The sequence below is a fragment of the Nelumbo nucifera genome, chromosome 1 (assembly GCF_055504915.1).
Source record: "Nelumbo nucifera cultivar China Antique chromosome 1, China Antique-T2T, whole genome shotgun sequence".
NCBI lineage: Eukaryota > Viridiplantae > Streptophyta > Magnoliopsida > Proteales > Nelumbonaceae > Nelumbo > Nelumbo nucifera.
This window is the reverse complement of record NC_142649.1, coordinates 195,028,471-195,042,506: the sequence shown is the minus strand read 5'-3', so window position 1 is coordinate 195,042,506 and position 14,036 is coordinate 195,028,471. Positions and strand designations below refer to the sequence as shown.

At 40.1% G+C, this 14,036-nt stretch overlaps 1 non-coding gene across 1 annotated transcript; it reads right to left on the bottom strand.

Annotated features, from left to right (window-relative positions):
- Positions 1-7,742: 7,742 nt before the first annotated feature.
- On the bottom strand, positions 7,743-7,849 carry LOC148804316 (small nucleolar RNA R71). Its single transcript, XR_016081533.1, has one exon. It is a non-coding gene; the product is annotated as a small nucleolar RNA R71 (small nucleolar RNA).
- Positions 7,850-14,036: the final 6,187 nt, after the last annotated feature.

Here is a 14,036-nt window from a genome sequence, read left to right as displayed (position 1 = left end):
AAGGTCCTTCCTAGTTGGACCCGAGCTTGCCAGCGCCGGGCTCAAGTACCATAACTTTACGTAGGACTAGGTCGCCAGCACGGAGATTCTGCTTCTTGACCCTGACATTATAGTACCGAGCTATTCTCTGCTGGTAAGCTGCAGTCCTGATGTATGCAAGGTCCCTTACTTCATCGAGGAGATCAAGGTTAGTGCGTAGTTCGTCCTCATTTGTCTTATCATTGTATGCTTCCAGTCGCAGCATGAGTACTTCGATTTCTACCAGGATAACTGCTTCGATGCCATAGGTGAGGTTGAAGGGGGTCTCTCCTGTGGCGGTTTTCTTCGTGGTTCGGTAAGTCCATAGAACACTGGGTAGCTTGTCTGCCCACAACCCTTTAGCTCAGTCAAACCGTGCTTTCAGTCCGCAGAGGATGGCTCTATTTGTGACCTTTGCTTGATCGTTTGCTTGAAGATGTGCAACTGAAGTAAAATTCTGTCGGATTCCCATGTCTTGACACCAGTTCTGGAATCTGATGTCTTCAAACTGCTTGCCGTTGTCAGAGATCAGTACCCGAGGTAACCCGAAGTGGTCACAATGTTCTTCCAAAAGAAGTTTTGGACATTCCGAGCTGTGATCGTTACAAGGGGTTCAGCTTCTACCCACTTGGTGAAGTAATCCACTACTACCACTAAAAATTTCCTCTGGCCTACTACTGGTGGGAACGGTCCAAGTATGTCAAAGCCCCATTGCGCGAAAGGCCACGGGCTAGTGAGATACTTGAGGTCGGCAGCGGGTTGGTGGTGAATATTGGCGTGCTTCTAGCATTTGTCACATTTTCTAACGAGCTCAACGGCGTCTGCCTTCATTGTTGGCCAATAATACCCTTATCGAAGTGCCTTTTGTGCGAGGGCCCTGCCCCCAAATTGTCCGCTGCACAGATCCTCATGAGTGTCGCGGAGTACGAGCTCGGCTTCGGTAGGTTGCAAGCAATGTAGGAAGGGAAGCGTGTAGGATCTCCGGTATAGTCATTCGTCTATCATGACGTATTTGGCTGCCTGGCACTGCACCCTTCTGGCTACATTGCGATCTACAGGGAGGGTCCCGTGTAGCAAGAAGCTTGCGAGCGAGTCGTTCCAACTCGGCTCTGCTTGAATGACGGGAGCGACCTCCTCTGCCCCCCCCCCCCCCCCCCCCGAGAATGCTAGGCCGAGGCAGGTCCTCTATGTACACGGTTCTCATGGTGATGTCATTGGTGCTAGCTAACCTAGATAGGGCGTCAGCCTCAGCGTTCTCCAACCTTGGGATTTTCCTGATGAAGTGTGACTGGAAGTTGAGCAGGGCCTCTCTGGCTTTGGCTAAGTAGGCAACCATGGTTAGCTCACGAGCTTCGTACTCGCCAGTGACCTGGTTGACCACGAGCTAGGAGTCATTGCAGATAACGACGTGCTTGGCTTTAACTTCTCTGGCTAAAGCTAGTCCAGCTATCAACGCCTCGTATTCCACTTCATTGTTAAATGCATGACGGGTTTGTCGAAGCCCTCAAAATTTTTACTAGTCCCACAATAAAATATTTGCAGTAAAAGTGGTACTAGGTCGAATCCCACAGGGAGCTAAACAATAATCTCTTAGCCGAATGGATAATATAATTGAGTGGGAAAATTTAATAACTAAAATTAAAAGAATAAGAAAGCAATAACAAACTAAACAAACAAGAGAAAATCAGTCTTACCGAATTCTGTTTCAAGGGTTCGGGTTGAATCGATTGGCCATCGATCCTAGGTAAATTTCACCATTCTTGCCATTCAAGCATTTAACCTTAGATTTATTAGGATAGCCATAATAAACCTTGTGTTTTCCTAATTCAGTTGACCAAACCCAACATTCGATCAACCCTTATCACCACTCAACTGGGTAAGATAGCGTTCCTTGTTAAACAGTGATAGCATTAAGATTTGTGAAAACAATTAAAACAAATAACAATAATTGAGATAGTTGCAATTACTGAATCTTGTTCCGTCGATTTCTTTAGGTTGAACCATGTTAAGACATTGGTCAAAGGCTGTCATGAACAATTGACCCAAAAAGATATCAACCTAATTGCTACTTGTACCATTATTCGTGACAATTACAGATCACCGAAATCATGGATAGCAGTAGAAAAATCAACATTAATTCAGTTTGTCAAACTAATTAACATCAACATCCAATAAAGATATGCACAAGAATCAATGAATACTTGAATTAAAAAGCAAGAAAATATATTAACTACAGAACCTCACGATGACACAATCGAACCTCCCCCCTTGAACCAGAAAAAAGAAGCTTAGCTACTCATGATATGCGCAATCTCCATGCTTTGCTTCTCCATAGCCGAACTGCCTTCTTGAGCTTCTTGGTCTTCTTGATGATCTCTTGGATCTTGGAATGAGTGATGCTAGAGTTGGTTCGCCTACCTCTTTATATAGCCAAAGGAGAGGGCTGTTTTCCAACTCCTTCTAGGAGATCATCTTATCTTTAGAGAGTCTTGATCTTCTTTGAACTAATCCTATCCTATCTCTTATCTAATGCTCTAATCTCAATCTTCTTATCTCTCTAAGATTACATTCAAGACTTTAGATCTAATAAAACTCTCTCCTTGGAGATTACATTCGAAATTCAGACTCTTTACTCTTGAATTCGAGTTGGGCTACTTTAAAACTTCGGCTGCTTCAAGGTACTTCTGCGAGTTGGGCTTAATTTGTGAAATGGGTCAGGCTACGAACTTGCTCCGACTTCGGTCTCGTTTTCATACTCGATTCGGGCCGAATCTATCAAAACTCAAAACATAAAAGTTGTGGGTCCTCCTTTCATCTTTCTAATGCTTCTTAAATTGTCCAATTCGGTGTCCGGAATTGAGAGTTAGGACCAGATTACTAACTATCGCCGAAACTGTACAAAATCACCCGATTTGCCCTGTTTTCTTCCAATTGCCTTCTTTATTGCCTTGGATCAAAATACAGGAGTAATGAGTCTATTTAAGTGCTAAATAAATATAAAAGAGTGAATATTAGAGAATAAAAATAGGGTTCTTTTTGGTCTCATCAAATCCCCCCACACTTAAACTTTGCCCGTCTTCGGGCAAGGCAAAAACTCAAGTAACACAAGAGAGACTAACTATTGATTTTCAATTTTTCTTTTTCTCTACATGAGGCCTGGTTCATTTCATGCTTTAGTTCAGACTTGGTAACCTTTCCCTTTTTATCTCTTTCTCCCCTTTTTCTTGTCCAGGAGTGATCGCAAATAGATATGAATGAGGAGTTAGAATCGAGTGCACAATTGGATACCAAGGCCCCTATTCCAGATTTGAACCCGCCCATGATTGATGGAAGGGGAGCACACCAAAAGCTGCAACCACGAGAGTTAAAGTAGCAAGGGAGAACGTCGAGCATAATGACGTTAAACAATTGCGCTTGTGGGAGGCAACCCATTGTGTTTAGTTAATTTTGTTATTTTGTTTGGTTTTGATTTTTGTGTTTAGTAGGAACCCAACAAGACAAATAGGGAAGTACCCCCAAATCTTTCTACTTTATGCATAATCACATAGATTGGGGACAATGTATAACTTAAGTGTGGGGGGATTAGGGAAATCTGATGGAAATTTGGGATACTTTACCTTCTTGAAATTTCTGCTCCCGGAAACTTATCCTTGAACAATTTCAACTTATCAGGAATCATGTGCTTAGGTTGAATAGATAAGATAGGTTGTAAGCATGACTAACTGAATCTTTCTTGGCTGCATATGGTACCTCATGATTTTAATCGATCAATAGGCAAGATGCATAAGGGTTTGATTGATTTTCACATAATTATCTACCAAACATGGGTTGATTATTCTAGAACATGTTGTGTTAGGTATATAGAGACCACGATCAATGAATTCATGGATCAGGCAGTGAAACCCTGTGGATCTTGTGAAGAAAAAAAAAAGGAGTTTGAAAATAAAATCGTGACTAATGTGAGATGGAGCATAAAATGCACTCACATCTAGAAACAAAAACAAGTGTGAGATGGAGCATAAAATGCACTCACATCTAGAAATGAAAGCAAGGGTGAGATGGAGCATAAAATGCACTCACATCTTGAAAAGAAGGCAAGGGTGAGATGGAGCATAAAATGCACTCACCCTAGAACCCCAACCCCATTCTCACCTTTAGATCCTAGGAATTCACACTAAGTGGTGGAGATGTGATACATAGCAAACTTATGGCAATAAGCACACCTTGTTTTGATTCAAAGAAAAGTAATTGCATCTAGCTGAATTGGTTTGTTAAAAGCAATGAGCACCTGTGCAGTCCAAGGAGTTTCAGCCCTGGAAGGCTTGTCTCCTTTGAAGGGATGAGAGATCCATCCTATGGACGCCCAAAGATTGCGGAATAAGGAGGCGAATTTCAAAAATTTTTCTCTTCCTTCAACTGGGAATCGCATTCCCTTTTTAGAAAATCATATTTTCAAGGATCATTCTTGAACATTAAACTGAATCAGATCTGAACCAAAAGGAGTAGGAGAGAATTAGACCTGATACGGAGAAATAGTATCTCCCAACGGAGGTGTTCACGCCCAAGGAATGATGCAAAACCTGCTCCCACTGAAGATGGCGCAGTGCAGGATGGAGCAGAATCAGCAGTGTTCTTCTCCAAGAACTCTATCCTTCGCAAGAATCAGTAGAATGGTACATGAGCACAGCTTCCTTTCAATCCTTTCTTAAAGAACTGATGTCAAGATCCAATCTTGACTTCTCCCACAACTGGAGATCGAACTGGCAAATAAGGCGGCAAGAACAGGGAGGCGGCAAGAGAGTATTCGCACGGTGCAGAATTCTCTCTTCTTGATTTCAGCACTAAAGAAAATCTGATGATATGTCTAAAGGCTGCCGCCCCCTTCTTTTGTTAACCTAGAAAGATCAGCTCCTAATCTCATTAAGAGCTGCTTATCCAAATCATATTTGGGTCAGCCTTCTCTTCAAGTGATAAGGATAAACCCTTATCTTATCTGCAGATTAGATTAGCTTTCTCCTAATCTCATTACGAGGTTTCTAAATCTGAATCACATTCAGATCTGAACTCTCTGAGTGGATAGGGTCAAGACCCTATCCTATCTGCTAATCCATCTCAGAATTCGCCCCATTATTAACTAAATAAATAGCCCAGTACGAAATGGGCTTTAGGCCCATTAAGCTTATGTGCTCACTTAACCTTCCTAACTGCTGCCCAGTTGGGCTTCCTTGTATGGCGTGGGACCCAAGCATTGATCTACACATCAGCCACATGGGTTCGGCCCAGCCTTTGTTACAAGGCCTGGTCGATTACATTGTTAAAGACAGTGCACCCCCTGAAATCCATCGAATGGGCTCTATGGGCCCAACGCTTACCCTAAGTGGTCCCTGGGCCAAGCCACCTTGTAACACCCAGGGACTGTGGGCAGATGCAAGATTAGCCCATCAGGTATTATCCTTAATGATCTTACACTTAACCTCTCAGCCCATAATGATCATACACTGCCCGACAAGAGAGGACCTCTCCCTCGGCTGCAAGGAACAGTGTTGCACTCTTCACTTATATGGATCCCGGGAATTAAAACCTTTTTGCAAACATTTGAGAACCATAATATATATATATATATATATTTATATCTCATATAAAATATACTTTGCAAAACAAATCTCAACGGTTGAAATCGGCTGCCGGTAGTCTTGGTTTCCATCAGTGAGAGTGCATCCCCGATCATTACCTTTGTCCGACAACTTTCGTGTTTTGGGCTGATTCAAGACCCATTGGAAAGATAAGAGAAAAAGCCATAACTTTCGTGTTTTGGGCTTTCGTAGATTCGGCCTGCATCAAAGTCAAATCCGGGCCCGAAGTCAGGAAAAATTTACAGGAAAGCCCAATCCGCAGCTGAAGCCCAACTTGCAGAAAAGTCTGGCAGCAACCCAATTCGCAGAGGAGGTCTAATACGAATCCAAGAACAAGAAACTGAGAAGAGTCCTTCCAGATCTAAATTCTTGATGTAATCTTAAAAGGATAAAGGGATTGAGTTCACTAGATAAAAAGATAAAAGTAGGATTAGACCAAAACATTATATTCTTGCAAGATAAACTTCAAGAGGAAGTAGGAGACCACCCCCTCCCCTTTAAGTTATATAAAGGGGGGGCGGACCAATTCTGGATTGAATCAAAAAGCAAATGAGCAATCAATCAAGAAAGGAGAAAACAAATCAAGAAACTTGGGGAAGTTGATCAAGAATTCAAGAAACCTCAAGTAGAAGGTGGCGGCAAGAAGAGGAGATCTCAGCACCATGGGCGAATTCAAGAGTTCTTTCTTTCCCTTTGTTTGCTTTAATTCTTTTATCATGAACTTATTTGTTTCTTGCTAGGGCTGTGGGAAGCCTAACCAGGTTAATGAATATATTTTTATCTTTATGATTTATCCAAGATTGTGATTTCCAAGTAGTCTATGATCTATTGTGCTTAATGCAATTAAGAGCTTGGCCACCTCTTAATTGATTTGGGTTATGTGAATGAATCGAGAGAGGAATTCACATAATCGACTGAATAGTTCATAGTGTGAATTGAATGGTATATAGAGATATATATACATGATTCATCTGAATTTAATGGTTTTCCTTGGATTTAATGCACTTCCATCTTGAGAGCACTACTCAAGAGATCGAAGGGTTACCTGATGGGCGTAGTTTTAGTATATCTCGAGAGAGAATATTAAATAAAATTGGAATGACCTCGGTTTATGGGAATTACAAGTAATCTTGGTTAATCGAATCTATTAATATTCATTACATTGGTTAGGTGGACCAAAAGCCCTAGCGATTTCATCCATTGCATATTCGGTTAGTGATCACCCTTGTTTCTATTTTCTTTTTCTAGTTTTTATTTTTAGTAGTTCTTACTCAAATCTGAATTTCAATTGTCCACATAATTAGGGAAGACTATGGTTCTAATACTTATTTTGTTAAATCCCCGTGGGAATGATATTTTTATACTACTTGATAACTAGTACACTTACTAGGGTTATAATTATAGCTATCAAGTTTTTGGCACCGTTGTCGGGGATTTAATCCTAAAATAATATTAGAACTTGTTAACCTTGATTAATTTGTACTTTTTATTTCTGTTTTTATTATTTTGTTATTATTCTCTTGTTATTATTTTACTTGTTCGAATTCTTGCTAGTTCTGATTTACTAGTGCATGGCACACACTAGAAAAGAGGGACTAGCTGAATTTGATCCAGAAATTGAGAGGACCCTTCGCTTGTTGCAAAGCGCCAACAAAGGTAAAGCGAGAGAATAGGTTGTTATTGGCGAACCAGCAATAAAGATTGAAGGAGAGATGGTAGAAGAAAATCGCAAATCTTGGACTATGCTTGTCCAAACATTGATGGGGCGACTTCTAGCATTTGCAAGCCCACCATTCATGCCAACAATTTCGAAATCAAGCCTGCAATAATTCAGATGATCCAGACAAGCATTCAGTTTAGTGTGTTACCAAGTGATGACCCTAATGCACACATTGTTAACTTCTTAGAAATATGTGATACATTTAAACATAATGGAGTTAGCGATGACGCTATTAGGCTTAGATTATTTCCTTTTCTATTGTGTGATAGAGCTAAAGATTGGCTTAACTCACTCCCTACAGGAAGTATCACTACTTGGAATGATCTAACCCAAAATTTTTGGCTAAATATTTCCCACCCTCTAAAACAGCAAAGCTAATTAATGATATTACTAGTTTTGCTCAATTTGAGAGGGAAACATTGTATGAAGCATGGGAACGATTCAAGGAGATGCTTAGGAAGTGTCCTCACCATGGGATACCAACTTGGCATCAAATTCAGACTTTTTATAATGGTATTACTCCCTCTAATCGATCTATTATTGATGTAGCTGCAGGTGGCACAATCATGAGAAAAACACCGGAGGAAGCTTATGACCTAGTAGAGGAGATGGTGTCGAATAGCTACCAATGGAGCAATGACCGAACCAATCAGAGGGGAGTAAACCACATCGATTCCCTTACAGCCCTGTCTGCGCAAATTGCTAATCTGAATAAGAAGCTTGATACTTTTAATATTTCAGCCATTAATGCATTATCTAGCATCTCATGCGATTTATGTGGACAAATAGAACATACTAATTCTAATTGTCAATTAAATAATCCTTTTATTTCCCATGAGAATGCTAATTTTATCTCTCATTCTGGCAGATCAAATTACAACCCATACTCAAATACATACAACCCAGGGTGGAGGAATCATCCAAACTTTTCATGGAGCAACAATCAGCAAAAGGCACCCATGGGATTCCAACCACAGTCGCCCCCACAAGAAAAAAAGAATAATCTAGAGGAGATGATTTCTAAGTTCATCAATACTGCTGAAGCAAAATTCCAAAGCTATGAAGCATCGATTAGAAACTTAGAAGTTCAAGTGGGGCAGATTGTAAATCTGTTGTCGGAAAGAAAAGAGGGACGGCTACCCAGCAACATGGAGAAGAATCCCAGAGAACAAGTAAACACCATAGCCTTAAGAAGTGGGAAGACAGTTGGCGAGACCGAGAAAGATGATAAGAAAGCTGATGTGGCCGATTTGCAAAAGGAGGATGAAGGAAGTACACTTAAACTGAATTTAGATGCAATTAAACTCCCTATCCCCTACCCTGGAAGAATTTTGAAGGCTAACTTAGATAGACAATTTGAGAAACTTTTAGAAGTTTTCAAAAAAATACATATTAACCTCCCCCTTCTTGATGTATTGTTACAGATGCCGAAATATGCCAAATTCCTAAAGGAGGTGATGTCGAAAAAAAGGAAATGGGAGGACGGTGAGATTGTGAAGTTAAACGAAGAGTGCTCAGCCATCCTTCAAAAGAAATTGCCCCAAAAGCTTAAGGATCCAAGGAGTTTTTCTATACCTTGCACCATAGGGAATACTGAATTTGAAAAAGCTTTATGTGATTTAGGTGCTAGTATAAATTTAATGCCTTATTCTATTTTTTAAAAACTTGGACTGCATGAACTAACATCTACAACTATTATCCTGCAATTAGCTGATCGAAGCATTAAATATCCTAGGGGAATAGTAGAAGATGTTTTAGTCAAGGTGGGTAATTTCATCATTCCTGCTGATTTCATTGTGTTGGATATGGAGGAAGATAAGACAGTGTCGTTGATTCTAGGGAGACCCTTTCTTGTTACGGGTAATGCTTTAATTGATGTGAAAGAAGGTCTACTTACTCTTAGAATCAATGGTGAAGAAGTGGTGCTTAATGTATTTAAAACCATGAAATGTCCCAACACAATTGAACATGAAATATATGCAATTGATTGCGTTGATGTTTGGGCAGCTAAAGTAGATAAATCTAAATCAGAAGACATGCTGAAAGTTGCACTTAACAATAGTCCTAATCATTTGCAACAAGCAGAGCATAAGTTTGTACTGAAATTAGAATTGCGAAATTTGACTTCTGAGCTAGACTCTTTTGAAATTACAACTCATAATGCATCTTTTATTAGTTTACCTCCATCTCACACAAAACCCCTCCCATCTATTGTGCAGGCCCCTATTCTAGGTTTAAACCCACCCATGAAGGATGAGAGGGGGAAACATCGGAAGTTGAAAACCAGGTGGAGCGGACCCTTTGCAGTGGCTAAGGTATTCCCTTATGGAACAATTGAACTACATAATGATGATGGGAGTACATTCAAGGTAAATGGGCAACGGTTGAAGCATTATATTGAAGGAGAGCAATCCATCCACTATGGGTCCATTCTCTCCTTGAAACCGCCATGAAAGAAAGGTGAAAGTCAAGCTCACGACATAAAAAGAACGCTTGTGGGAGGCAACCCATTGAGTTTAGTTGATTGTTTTGTTTAGTTTTTTTTCTTATGAGTGTGTTTTTTTTCTCATATCTCACATCTACAGGATCTCAACGAGGTATTCAGGGAAGTCCCCTTAAATCTTTTTCTCCTTGTTCTTGTTATGCATATTTCATACATTGAGGACAATGTATATCTTAAGTGTGGGAGAGGATTAAGGGGTTGATAAATTTTTTTCCGGACTCTAACATGCGTCGATTATCACTCGCTAACATTTCCTTTCAAAATTTTTGCTCCTTAGAGACTTGTTTTGAATGATTGAAAACCACCTTGAATCATGTGCTTAGGTGGGATAGACAAGAAAGGATGCAAGAAAATCTAGTTGAAATTTTTGTCTATGGAAAGTACCTCAGTAGTGGGAATGATCAATGGGCAAGATGCAATACAGATTTGACCCTTGTGAGCATTTGGTTTTTGACAAACAAACATGGTTTGATTATTCTAGAATTTGTCTTATTAAGCATGTTGAGACCACAATAATGAGTTCATGGATTGGAACATGATTTATCCAAAAAAAAAAATTATTTCCTGAATAAGTGTGAGATGGAGCATAAAATGCACTCACACTAAAAGCAATAAAAAAAAGGGTGAGATAGAGCATAAAATGCACTCATTCCTAGATCACAAACCCTACTTCACCTTTTGATGCATTGAACTCATGATAAGTGGTGGAGATGCGATACATAAGCAAGCATATAGTAATAACATTCCTGATTTCGTCCTGAAAAATCGTGAAAGGGTATTTTTGAATCTTGCTGCATGTGATTGTGAAAACAAAGAGGGCTTACTCTAGTCCTAAATTATTCATGCGAAGAGATGCTTGTTTCCTTTGATTGTCGATTTCACTTGGGGACATGAGGATTGGCAATTTAAGATTATTCTTTGACAAGTTAAAGAGGAAAAAAGTGAACGAATGGAAAGACCATTAATATTGGATCAAGGCATGCGGGAGAACAAATACCTTGTTGAGAAAACTCCAAAACAATCTTTTAGTTAGTTGGTTCCTGTTTTAATTTTGTTTTGAGTTTTGTCTTGCCCGAGGACGGGTAAAGTTTAAGTGTGGGGGGAATTGATGAGAGTAGAATTTATCATATTTTTATCCCCAAATATTCTGTCTTTCATACTGAATTAGTACTTAATTGGACTCATATTTGTTGTATTTCGGTTCAGGCTTACCATTAAATGGCCATTTCATCATCTTGCCTTGTAGGCAAGGCTCATAAGTGGGAAAATCTTCTACAGTTAGAAAATCCAAAGGACTATCCTTTACCAACCTTGTGATTCGGTCAACACCGATGTGGCCAAGTCAGTAATGCCACAGACACGTGGGATTAACTGTATCACAGGCTCTCTTCTTGGGGATTTCAGCCGACGTAGTTTCGGTTATGTTAGTTTCTAGAGAAGGATGCAGAACATAGAGACCGTTCTCCAGTTCTCCGTATGCGATGAATCTGTTATTTGTTTTAATAGTAATCGTATTACTAAAGAAGACAGAATAACCATCTGCACACAGTTTTGAGACAGAAATCAAATTTCTCCTTAAATTTTGTACATAAAGACAATCTTTCAGTACAATTATTCCTTCTCTAAAAAGTAACTCCACGGTTCCTATGGCCGCGGCTGCAACAGTTGCAGTAATCCCCAAATAGAGTGTGACTTCTACTTCACTCAGCCTTCTGCTTACCTTGAACCCCTACAGTGAGTTACACGCATGAGTTGAAGCCCCGGAGTCAATACACCAGGACGCAAAAGCTACCAATAAATTGGTTTCTATAACACAACTTTTGAAATTACCTTTCTTGGATTCCAGGTAAGTAGGATAGTTCCTTTTCCAATGGCCGCTCTTCTTGTAGAAGTGACAGGCATCCGATGCTTTGTCTTTCTTCTGCTTCTTGCCCTTAGTGGCTTTCTTCTGAGGCTTCTTTGCCTTCCTCTTTCTCTTGCCTGTCTTGCTAGATTCAACAAGCATAGCTACGGGCTCATCCTTTCTAATCAGTTCTTCAACTCTTTGCAACATATTGCTGAGCTCTTGCAAGCTGACATTCAGTTTGTTCATGTTATAGTTCATGATGAACGGATTGAAGGAAGGAGGCAAAGAATTAAGGATAGCATCTATCTGGGTCGCAAGGTCCAACCCGGATCCAAGAGCCTCCAGTTCGTTGATATATCCCATCATCCGAAAACAATGATCACGAACTTGTTGGCCCTTGGTCATTTGTGCGGTCATGAACTGTTTCAAGACCTTTTGTCGAGTAAAACGATTCTGCTCTTCATACATCATCCTGAGACTATCCAATATGTCCTTGGCAAGTTCGATCTGATCAAACTACCTCTGTATTGAGTTGTCCAAGGAGGCAATGATGTAACATTAGGCAAGAGAGTTTTTCTCCTCTCATTCCTGATAGTCTCTCCTTCGGGCCTCAGAAGCCCTATCTCCCGGACGCTCCGGGGCAAGATTCTTTGCCACTTTGTCTAGCTTTTCAGAAGCTATGACCAGCATAAGGTTCTTGTACCAGTCGGCATAGTTTGGGCCCTTCAACTTGTTGTCATCAAGTAATTTTGCAAATGATCCGTTTGCCATTTTCTGATAAAAGAGCAAACATCAATCCACAACCTAATTTGATTCATGTTCATTTCATAGATATGGATTTTAACCTACGTTCCATTTCCATTTATTCATCTCTGAGATTTCCTTCCTTTCTTAGTGACGGAGACTACGGGTTGTCTCTAGAAATGTGGGAAATCACATAGGGTGCATGGAGCCAACTGTTTCAGCTGCATAACCCCACCACCTTTCTATGAAGAATCATATCCACTCATCATATGAGCTTTCCCTTTGGCCTCTGTCAGACAAGGTTCAGAGCCGTTTTCAGGTAAACCTTTCTGTTCAGTGAGTGCTTGCCCATCATATTCGTGAATGCCAAGGTACCGTGAGAGAGTTCTCATTTTCTGGTGAAACCCCTCCCACATCGGTCTATGGCGCCCCTATCATCTTATGAAACACTCAGACAAGCCCAATAGCAAATGGATAGCCCATTTTCTAGTGTGTTTCCTCATTACTGAATGATCCAACCTCATGCTAATGATGGAAGGCCTTTAGAGAGTTCATCATATGAATCTTCCTATCACATGCACTCATATTAGTTGGAGGGAACAGTTAATTACGCCCTAGTTCTTATTTTAGGTCAAACCAAAGTGGCTCCCACTAACTTTTATGAAGCCAGATTTCGGTGGGCCTAAATCGGCTAGGGTTCCGCACGTAACCTCTTGATGAGGTGTGGAGCCCACCACTGAGGGAGGTCATCCAATGACCAAAAGGGACACCATGGCAATGATGTGCACTCAGCCATGGTGTGCGCAAGAGCCACTGTCGATTGAGTATGGGCCAAGCACTTATGGCCCATTTACGTAGCACATCACACATCCATACATCACATGCAAGGATAAATTGATCCAATCAATTAATCATCTGTAAGGCCCATTTGAAGCCCAATTTAAATCCATAATATTAACCATTAATATTATCTAGGTATATGGGCCGAATGGTTCAGCCCATATAGCTTTAAAAGTAGGCTTTTAGTAGTTTTAACCTTTTAAAACTAGGCCTTTACAGGTTGGGCCGAATTAACCATTTAATTAAATATCAATCCTCAGGCTCATTAGTGGGAAAATTAGGGCTGACTTTCAGCCTTGATTAAACCCTAGATTCGGTCCAAACATTTTGAACCAATCTTGGTTCGAATGGGTCTAGGGTTTGATCTTTAATTCAAGAAAATAATCTGAAATTAAATACTGATAAAAGAAAATCAAGAACCAGTTAATCAGGGTTATTCGCACAATCCATCCTGCAAAACAGAGGTTAGATCACAATTTGCAGTTTCATAAACTACAAATTGCAGATTGTAGTTCTCCCATCTGCAAAATCTCCTTCTCTGCGCCGCCATCTTCGATCCAAAATAAAATAAATAGAAATCCTATTTCTATTAATGATTACATCAGATCAAATACCTAATACATTGAGTCTAGAAAATAAAAAAAAATTATTTACAGACCAAATGTAATGAATAAATCAAGAAACTACAAATCTTGCAGGTTCCCTGCGCAAACCAAGAATTTGATATCCTCT